Source organism: Lactuca sativa, chromosome 2, assembly GCF_002870075.4.
Source record: "Lactuca sativa cultivar Salinas chromosome 2, Lsat_Salinas_v11, whole genome shotgun sequence".
NCBI lineage: Eukaryota > Viridiplantae > Streptophyta > Magnoliopsida > Asterales > Asteraceae > Lactuca > Lactuca sativa.
The window spans coordinates 130,189,366-130,200,289 of record NC_056624.2 but is presented as its reverse complement, the minus strand read 5'-3'; positions in this window follow the sequence as shown (position 1 = coordinate 130,200,289).

Here is a 10,924-nt window from a genome sequence, read left to right as displayed (position 1 = left end):
CTTCCTCATCTTCTGTTGAATTCTTCTTGGAACTACTCTCTCCGGTTTGTTTACCACTCTTCAAAGAAACTACATTGACATTTGGGTTCTTTTCTTTGACAAGGTAATTTGCCACGGGACTCCAACTTGATTATAGATGTAACTATATCTCCCATTTTTGCTTCAAGGTTGGAGATACTAGTCCTTGTCTCTTTTTGGAATTGTTGGGTACTAGTGGCTAAGGATTTGATAAAGTCTTCAAGACACATTCCAGAGCTACTCGGTTGGGATTGAGGAGGTTGTTGGTGATTATGTGGAGGGTCCGGTTTGGGTTGACAGTGTGGTTGTGGATGTTGGTAGTGAGGTTGTTGTGATAGGTAGGAGGTTCTAACCAATGCATTTTGAGTAAATGATCTTGGGTTGTAGCTCATATTGGGATTTAGTTTCCAACTAGAATTATATGCACTTTGGTAACCGTATGGTTTGTTGTGGTAATTTTGGAATTCTCACGTGGCATTCATGTGTTCCACTTCTTCTTGCAGGATGGGACACATATTCATATGATGTCCCATTGTTGCACATATTCCACAAACTATAAGTTGTGGAGTTTGTCCCATGGCTAGCTTTTGGACAAAGGATGCTAATTCTTTTATTTGATACTCTAGATTCGACGTCCCCACTTCGTTGACTTTTTGTTCAGTTTCTCTCTTCATATCTTGGCGCGGGCCAAAATGTTGTGGATTTGCAGCTATGGTGTTGAAGAGTTGTCTTGTTTGTTGTGGAGTTTTGCTAAAGACATCTCCACCACTTGAGGCATCAACTAGTTATCCCTCCATTGGCAACAATCCCTCATAGAAGTCATGAATGAGGAGTTGTTTCGGAATTTGATGTTGTGAACAACTATAGCATAAATTGTTAAACCTTTCCCAATAATCATGGAAAGTGTCATTTTGACCTTGGCAGATTCCAAAAATCTCATTTCTAAGACTTGAGACTCTTGAAGCGGGATATAACTTGTCAATAAAAGCTCTTTCCATGTTGGTCCATGAGTTGATTGACCCCGGGGGAATATAGAATAACCATTTATTTAATCTATCGGCCAATGAAAAGGGGAATGTCCTTAATTTGATTTGCTCATCGGTTGACCCTTGTGGCTTCATACTAGCGCAAATAATGTGGAACATCCTCAAGTGCTTATGAGGGTTTCATTCTCTAATCCATGAAAAGTTAGAAGGTGATGAACTAGACTTGACTTGAATTCCGAACCACCTTCCAAAACGGGGTAATTGATACCGGTTGGAGTTTGTGTAACACCAATTTCCATCATTTGCCTCAAGGGTCTTTCAAGAGCTTCTCCGCTACCCCCATTGCAATTAGGTTTCTGATGCGAGGATTTCGTTGTATGGGTGGTGTTTCGGCAATTTCTTGGCGAGGGTTGCGGCTAGAATTGGATTCCGTATCAATTGATGAAGCGGTTTCAACCTCCGGATCCCCATGAGGGTTTGAAGTTTGACCACGTTCTATTCTCTTTTCCTTCGCCAAATACCTTGCTTCTCTTTCAATCTCCGGATTATAAATCAAAGCACATGTACATTAAGATCTGGGCGTAGAGAAACAAATTTATTAAAAATAAAAAAATCCCCGACAACGGTGCCTAAATTTGGTGGTTGTCGAAGTCAAAAAATTAATAATCCTAAATCTTATACACTAAAATAGTGTATAGTGGTAAAGCGATCGTATCCACAGAGATAGGTTCAATTCTATAGATCTATGAAAATCTCTTTGCAAAAATACTTGAAAAATAAAAATAAATTAAAAGGGCAGGGGGGGGGGGTCTTTTGAAATACTTGAAATAAACTACGATTAAACTAAGATTTAAATAGACAATTTCAACAAAAACAAGAGTTTGATGTAGAATGATTAAGGGAAAGATGGTCGACTAAAGGTTTCCTCACTTTGACTTTTTGATGAACATATCATTAGAATCCAATGATGCAATACTTGTTTTAAATCATTAATTTGGCTATAACAATCCAAGAAGCTTGAGATTACTTAGCCTTTTCTTAGTAATTAAAATAGTTAGAATAACTCATAAAATTTCCTTAGTCAAAGTCATAATTTCCATTAAGCATGTAATTAGTGAAAATCAACTAGCATTAAGAACCAAAAAGTCATCAAATCGAAAAGGAGTCAAATGCTGTTACTACCATGTTGGAGGAAATCTTTTTATGATTGTGTGAAGCAAAACTAACACAAAAATGATATGTTGCTTGCTAATTTGAGGATCTTTTACTTAATCAAGAAATTAGCGAACTAATCACCACAACCACATTTAAACTAATGAATAAACACATATAAGTAGTGATAATATGTTAAAATACAAAACATTCCATAAATATCCAAGAACAAGTTTATGGAATCTTCAACATTCAACAACTAGTCAAAAGATTTCACCAAAGTCAACCAATTTTTGTTTTAGCCTAACACGCCTAAACACAAGAAAACAAAGTTAGAAGAGATTGTACAAAACATTCAACAAGATTGAGAGCAAAAATAATGAAGTTCTTGAGGGTTTTTGGCCTTCCAAGAGCTCCAAAATCTCCAGAGGATTTTAAATGTCAGATTTCCAAGAGAAGACTAAAGTGGCACACCAAACTTTCCAATATAGAGCTTCAAGTAAAGTCTGAAAATGCCACAGTAGGAACCCATGCGGGCCGCGTGGGTATCTTACGCGGGTCGCGTAAGAGTGGCTGGGTTTTAGCCTTCTTCAGGTGTTGGGCGTCCACAGCTTAACCATTGGCCCAGTTTGAGCCCGATCAGTTTCTAGCCTATTTTTTTCAAGATTTCTTCAATTTGAGCCCAATTTGTATTCTCCAAATCACTTGTAGCCCCCGTAGTCGCCCAATCATCAATTCTCACATGCATGAAAATTCTCCTGCATCTTGAAAATCTAAAATTTAATTCTTCCAAGCCTTCAAGTAATTGACAAGCCCGCTCTATGCATCACCTCCATAACCATCAAGCCCAAAATCCTCATCGTCCTCCAAGTCCGATTGCTTCCCAAAGATCCCGCTCTATTAGTCTCCTTAAAATCAGCAATTATACTCACGAAACAAAAAAGCACTCGACAGTAGTCATAAAATAACAAAAAAGAAAATATTCATGGAAATGTGAATGAAATATTCTAAAATAAACTATAAAAAGAAGTAAATAAAACGAAACTATCACATATTTGACCAATTCATGACCAAACATAATTTCATGTATTAATACTCAACTTTCGTTATGATCGGGTGGACCTTTAGTGTTTGATCCTTGGGTGTACTACACCTCACATTGATAATAGGATCAGTTTTAATTCCTTAAGCTAGAACGTTCTCGAATTTCCTTTGGTCAATATGATCATTTACCTCCGAGATCCTTTTACGTTTAGCAACCAAATTATTAAATAGTTGGAGACTTGACAGTTGTACATTGATGCCTCCATCAACAAAAGCATACTTCATTGTAAGCTTAGAGGAATAACATTCATCATTCTCCTGTTTCTTAGAGGCAATATGCTTAGCGAGAATTTGTTGGACTTCCTCAACTGGAAATCTCCAGTCCCTAGCTAAAGTGTCAATATTGATCGTGACCTTCCATTTCTTGATGGGAGGAGCAGATGAATCTTCACCAGCGTCATGAACCCCCCTGAGGAGGTGGTCTTCCATCACTATCAGCACCTTGAGGAATCTTCACCTCAGGATTAGCTTATGGATAAATAATGTTCAGAGGCACAATCGTGACATGAAATCCAAAGAAATCATTCTCTAGTATCAGTATCATGCTGATCATCAACGTCTTCAGTCCATCGAAAATGGTCAGCATGTACTACATTTTCTTTATCATTCTCCCCTTTTTGGCATCATCAGTAAGTGGAGAAGACCCTAGAGGAGAACTTGTAGGAGTGAAAATGATGATATTTGCTCCCCTTAGATAAATAACTTTCTTCTATCAAGAGTTACCGAGTTACCATTCAAAAACACTGTATCACATATTATAGCACAATGAATCAACGTATCACGAGATGCAGTGGAAGATATCAACGTATCATGATTTTCATCCAAATAGTGGATAGGTTAGTGATGTCTCATGACAGTATGTTGTGATACAATAGATCATTGACATAGTATTATGAAGTCTCATTAGCGTATGGTCTTATACACTGAATCATTAATTTTTTATTAGAAGAAAATGAAAAGAGTGGGTAGGTACGTGTGATATACCCTTGAACAAGATATACCCATCATCATAGATTTCTAAATTCTCATCAGCGTCTGGCATCTTAGGATGAATTACAAATGTTTTAAGAATAAAAATAGGGTGAGAAAGGATTGGGGCGTGTGGTACATAGCTAACAATTGGCATAGAGTTTCGAACTTTTATCAGTGTATGGTATAATACAATGAATCCTTAAACTCTATTTTTAGAAGAATTGAAGTAACCATTTGTCAATAAAGGACCTGGCAAGTATCTGTTACAATTATGAAAATGTAATCAAGGTAAGCCACTTAGTAATATCAATGTTTCAACATGACATAAGACTTGATGCGTATGACAAGCATGCTTCTTGGGACAAGGTCAGGGAAGATATTTTTAACCAATAAAATAACCACCCAAGCCTTGTAAATAAATTACTAATATGGACTAGGGAATCTCATGTTGAAAAATATGTCAAGGTATAATAATAATATGGGTAGGTGATGCAATGTCATCTCAGTAGATGGTCTCGTTGATGAGATACTTAGAGAGATTTAGGCACATACGCAACATGCTTCCAGAGACAGAGGATTGTCAAAAGTTTCATACTTGCAATTCATTAGAAGATGTTAAAAACACAAAAAGTATCTTCCAAACAAGAAAATGGATTTCATGTCATTGAAAGCATGTCGATTATAGCAATCAAGTTGTTCATTATCTTCTCATCCAGTGCCTTGGTAAATATATCGACCAATTTATCAGTGGTTGGAATGTATAACATTTCAACATTGCTTTTTCTGAATGATATCACGGATGAAGCGATGACGGATGTCGATGTGCTTATTCTTGGAATGCTTATCCAGATTCTAAATCATCAATATAGTGTTGGTATTGTCACAAAAAAATAAAAATCATGGTGAATGAGAATCCATAATCTTGAAGATGATTTTGAATCCAAAGAATCTGATCGCAACACCTTCCAACAAAAACCAATTATGCTTCAGCAATCAAGCAAGCCACTGACATCTACTTCTTGCTTGACAAGGTCACAAGTCGATTTCCTAGCAATTGAGCTCCTCCTGAAGTACTCCTTCGATCGTTACCACCTCTACCATGATCAGACTCAATATAACTAACCAGCTTGAATTCTGAGTCATGTGGATACCATAGCCCAAGATTTCATGTATGTTTTAGATAACAAAAGATTCTTTTAACAACGAGGATTTGAGATTCTTTTGAATTGGTCGGATAGCAGGCACACAATATGGTGGCAAACATAATATCCGAGTGACTGGTAGTAAGATAGAACAGAGAGCCCATCGTTACTCTATACATTGCTATATTAATGTCAGTGATAGTTGGATCGGTGGATACAGTCACATATGGTGAGTTCGGGGTCTTTTCTGGTTTACTCTCAGAGAAACCAAACTTCTTCAGGAGGTCAGAGATATACCTTGTAACACCCACAGCTTCGGACTAGTCAATTTAGAGACGATAAGCGTCAAAAATGAGTTTTTAATAGAATAATATTTAGAATAAATAATATTAACCAACTTATAATATATGTCACAAGGGTTCTGTACATATAAATAACGCCGAAATCTGAGTTATAACAAAGAAGTTATGACATGTCGAAGTTTTACGGCAAAACCGACACGACATTAGGAATCGTAAAAAAAGGGATTTTTTGATAAAATACTTTTTAGCCTTAGAGATATAGATCAAAGTTATAGTATACGTTAAACCGAGAACATATATAAAAAGAATGCCCAAATCTAACTTCGTATGAGGAAGTTAAGATTTTTCTATGATTTGGCATAATAGTGCACAGCCCAGAATTCGAATTTTAGATTGAGCAGTTTTTGGCCAACGCACACTAAATGAGAATTGAAGATCTCATTAATAGGAGCTCAACCATAAAAATACAGACGAAAACGGAATGTGTATGTAGAAGTTATGAATTTTACGTAGTCATTTTTACAGTATAATCTCCTCTTCCTGTTAAATATAAAATTGGTCAAGAACTAGCCAACATAGTCAAAAGGAAAGTTGTAGATCTTGTTTTTACCTATTCGTGGATATAAAGAACGTAAAAAACGGAGCTCGTATGCGAGATTTCTTATTTTTATAAGTCGGGAATGAGCTGTGCGAAATCGGGTGATGTGGCGAAATCCTGGCCGTTGTTTCCTCCCCAAGGCTAGCCATCAGATGGTGACACCTGGCCATGCAGTCGATCAGTAGGTTCTCCTACTCAATGAGTACGGTTTCCATCCATCCTATAAATAGAGGTTTCAGGTGAAGCATTCTTCTACCACCTTCCAACTTCTCTTTCTCTCTCTAGAACCTATCTCTAACCTTCCAAACCCCCCAAACCCTAGGGTAACTCTCTAGCATGAGAAGGAAGCCCCAGAGCTCCCGACGGCTATGAAAAGAAGAGATGTTCGCTCAGAAACGCTACTCCAGCGAATCCTGGTTCTAATAAAAAGTCGTTGTAAGTGAGATACGCCTACCATACTTTAAATATATCTTATATATAAATATGATATGGTTATTATTAATTTATAAAAATGATTTATCAATGATTGCAAGTCAGTATACTGATTGATCTACTTATGACCATGATGTCTAGGCTGTCATTTAGTGAGGTGTTTAAAGTGGGATTTCCAAACAGTATACTTCGTATACCAAATGGACCCTACCTCCGATATGATCCTACCTGGTGGTTCCTTACTTGATATATCATGAAGTAGACTTTGATTTAATGATGAATCTAGACTAATAATTAGTTGCAATAAAGATTAGACTAAAACAAAGCAATAATAATGCCATCGAAGGAAAATAGAATCGTTAGAAGCGGAGTGCTACCCGAGTTTGGAATCATCACTTTAACAAGTAAGTGCATAGTCCCTTTCATTAACATGATTTTAATACAAGTATTGATTGAAGTATTAAATATATGTTTATGTGAGACTTATTTGATGTTGCTTGAAATACTTGATTATATATGATGATTTAGGATAAAGAGTAAACCTAAATTAATTATGAGGAATATTGGGTAGTATCTTCTTACAAGTATGACTGAGTTATACTCAGAGAATAGAACTTTAATATATGTCATTCATTCAGGAGCATGGATTAGACATGGTCATTATCCCTAGTCCGAGAGTATGGATTGGACATAGTTAAATGTCATTAATCCGGTAGTATGGATTAAGACATAGCCAGTTGTCCTTAGTCCGGGAGTATGGACAGGACATAGTTATCTGTCATTCATCCGAGAGTATGGAATGGGCACAATTATTGATCCGAGAACATGGATTAGATATAAGAGTAAGAGGTAAAATTTATGGTCTGAGAGTATGGATAGTTTCGTTGTGAGGATTGACAGGGTGGGGTGAGAGTTGATTATAAATATGGGGAAATTGTATATTTTGTGAGTTCTAAATTATATATATGATATAACATTGTGGGATTGAAACCCCGAAGTACTCACCAGGTTTCCCAACCCGACCCACTCAAGCTTATTTGTATCATAGGTGTCAATATGAAGTTACATTACATTATGATATTAAAAAGATATAGATCACTAGTGTAAATAAATGAAAGTTATGTTTATGCTTATGTTTCTGTATTGAAGGTGACATCCCAAATGTTTTAAAATGAATAAAGTACATTTCTTCGGAAATGCTTTGATAATGTATTTATCATGTTTTTCTGGGAACAAATTCCGCAAAACTTTTATTAAAAGAGTTACTCATATTTTTATAAAGCATAAACAAAATCAGTCTTTTCTGGCCGTGAAAATGGGGATGTAACAGTTGGTATCAGAGCATTAGTTTAAGTGAACTAGGAATAAGGATTTATTTCTAGACTTAAACTTATAATGCTAAGAAATGATTGTGAGGAGTGTGTCCAATATATCTATGTTAGTACACCTGAATAGACACAAGCACTAGCTTATTTAGGGAAATGCCTAAAATGCTTTTATGTGCTAAATGATTTATGATATGCATTATATGATCGGTTCTATGGTATGTTGTCGACCGGATCTGGAAACTTGATGTGTTTAGATTTCTAAACGTTTAATTACAGTATTAGAACTGCCATGTAACTTTTCGGAGTAATAAGGAGCATTACACGTCTAAATCTTCTCTACCTATATTCTTGCCTCGATGCACTGAACGCATGCTTCCGTGAACATAACATCATGGTGAAGACTCGTAGAAAATTGAGTAAATGGAGGAAATGAAAACGCTTATGATAGTGAATGATACCAATCAGAAGATATCATAAGAGTGGTATCTTGCCTTTAGAATATGTCTGATAAACTAACAATACATTCAGAGGAGTACGATACGTCTGAAGTACACCTTCGATTGGCGGGATGATGGAACGACTGGTGTAGTTTCTGAAGTTGTCCCATTGTATGGCGTTTCCACCAGCAACCAAGTTAAAATAGAATTAATGATTGAAGATACGCATGGAAGAAGTCCTAGTAGAGTCTAGGGAAAATTTATGATTGTTTGGACACATTTGTATGTGTTAAAATTGCTTTCATGATAGTAACTTGGAAAACTACGAGACAATACTTGGGACGAGTAGGCGTAGGTGTGAATGGTAGTAGAGGCCTACACTACCGGAAGCACAGGACTCATGCTTGGATCAGAGAAATTCACAAGGTTACCAAGGCACTATTAATTGATTTTGTTTTGTTCATGTCTATCGTTACCATCGTTTCGGTAATGACTAAGAAGATGATTGTTAATCCGACCCTAGTTGTCATATCAAATCGAGTCCGACTAAGATGAATATGTTATGTGGTTCAAAGTACCAAGGTATCGAGTTAGAAGATTGAAGTGAAAGATAATCAAAGTGATCAATAGAAGTATCGCATTTGTTGTTAAGGTAGAAAGATTGTAGCCATAAGTGCTTTATACGAGAATGTGATTATATCACACTATAACATGAAGGAAGCTATAGTCTGTTCTGGAATTTGACTCTAAAAGACCTGAGTCTCAGCGTTGCATCATACGATGAGAGGTCATTAGATCATGACCGACTGGTCCATGGTGTTAATCAAAGAACTTATCTTAAGTTTGTTAAGAAGAAGGAGTATCCAATAAGGAATCGAGATTGTGACTCGAAGGTCATGATTAGAAGATTAACGTGAGATAGAGAGTGGGTGCACGATCGAGTACTACTTGCAGGCAATAAGTCTAAAAGGTAGATACTGATTCAAAGGAATATAGAAGTTACTATTATTACCTAGGATGAAGAGATAGCATATGGAGTCATTATACAAGCCCTGTTTTGCTGATGAGTCTGGGACGTAATCATCCTAAGGGGCAGATAATTGTAACGTCCACAACTTCGGGCTAGTCAATTTAGAGACGATAAGAGTCAAAAATGACTTTTTGATAAAAGATTATTTAGAATAAATAATCTTAACCAAATTATAGTATATGTCACAAGGGTTCTATACATATAATGAACGTCGAAATCTGATTTATAACAAAGAAGTTAAGACCTGTCAAAGTTTTACGGCAAAACCGACATGAAACTTGGAATCATAAAAAAAGTGATTATTTGATAAACTATTGTTTAGCCCTATAGATCTAAATAAAATTTGTATTATATGTTAAACCCAGAACATACATAAAAAGAACACCCAAATCTGACTTCGTATGCGGAAGTTATGATTTTTCTAAGATTTGGCATAGCAGTGCATAGCCCGGAATTCGAATTTTAGATCGAGCAGTTTTCGGCCAACACAACCTAAATGAGAATTGATGATCTCACTAATAGGATCTCAACGATAAAAATATAGATGAAAACGGAGTCCGTATGTAGAAGTCATGAATTTTACGCAGTGATTTTATAGTATAATCTCCTCTTCCTGTTAAATTTAAAATTGGTGGAGAATTAGCCAACGGAGTCAAAGGAAAAGTTGTATATCTTGTTTTTACCTATGTGTGGATATAAAGAACTTCAAAAACGGAGCTCGTATGCGAGAGTTCTTATTTTTATAAGTGGGGAATGAGCTGTACGAAATCAGGTGATGTAGTGAAATCCTGGCTGTTGCTTCCTCCCCAAGGCTAGCCACCAGATGGTGACACCTGGCCATGGACTCGACGAGTAGGTCCTCCTACTTGATGAGTTGGGCTGCCAGCCAGCCTATTAATAGAGGTGTCGGGTGAAGCATTCTTTTCACACCTTCCAACTTTCCTTTCTCTCCTTGGAACCTCTCTCTAACTCCCCGAAACCCCCCCAAAGCCTAGGGTAACGCCCTACCACGAGAAGGAAGCCCTGAAGCTCCATACGGCTCCGAAAAGAAGAGCTTTCGGCTCAGAAACGCTACTCTAGTGAATCCCGGTTTTTAATAAAAAGTCGTTGTATGTGAGATACGCCTACAATACTTTAAATATAACTTATATATAAATATAGTATCGTTATTATGAATTTATAAACATGATATATCACCAATTCCAAGTTGTTATATTGATTGATGTACTTACAGGGATTATGTCTAGGCTGTGGTTTAGTGAGGTGTTTAAAGTGGACATAGTGATTATCCCTAGTCCGAGAGTATGGATTGGACATAGTCAAATGTCATTTATCCGGGAGTATGGATTAAGACATAGTCAGCTGTCCTTAGTCCGGGAGTATGGACAGGACATAGTTATCTGTCATTAATCTGGGAGTATGG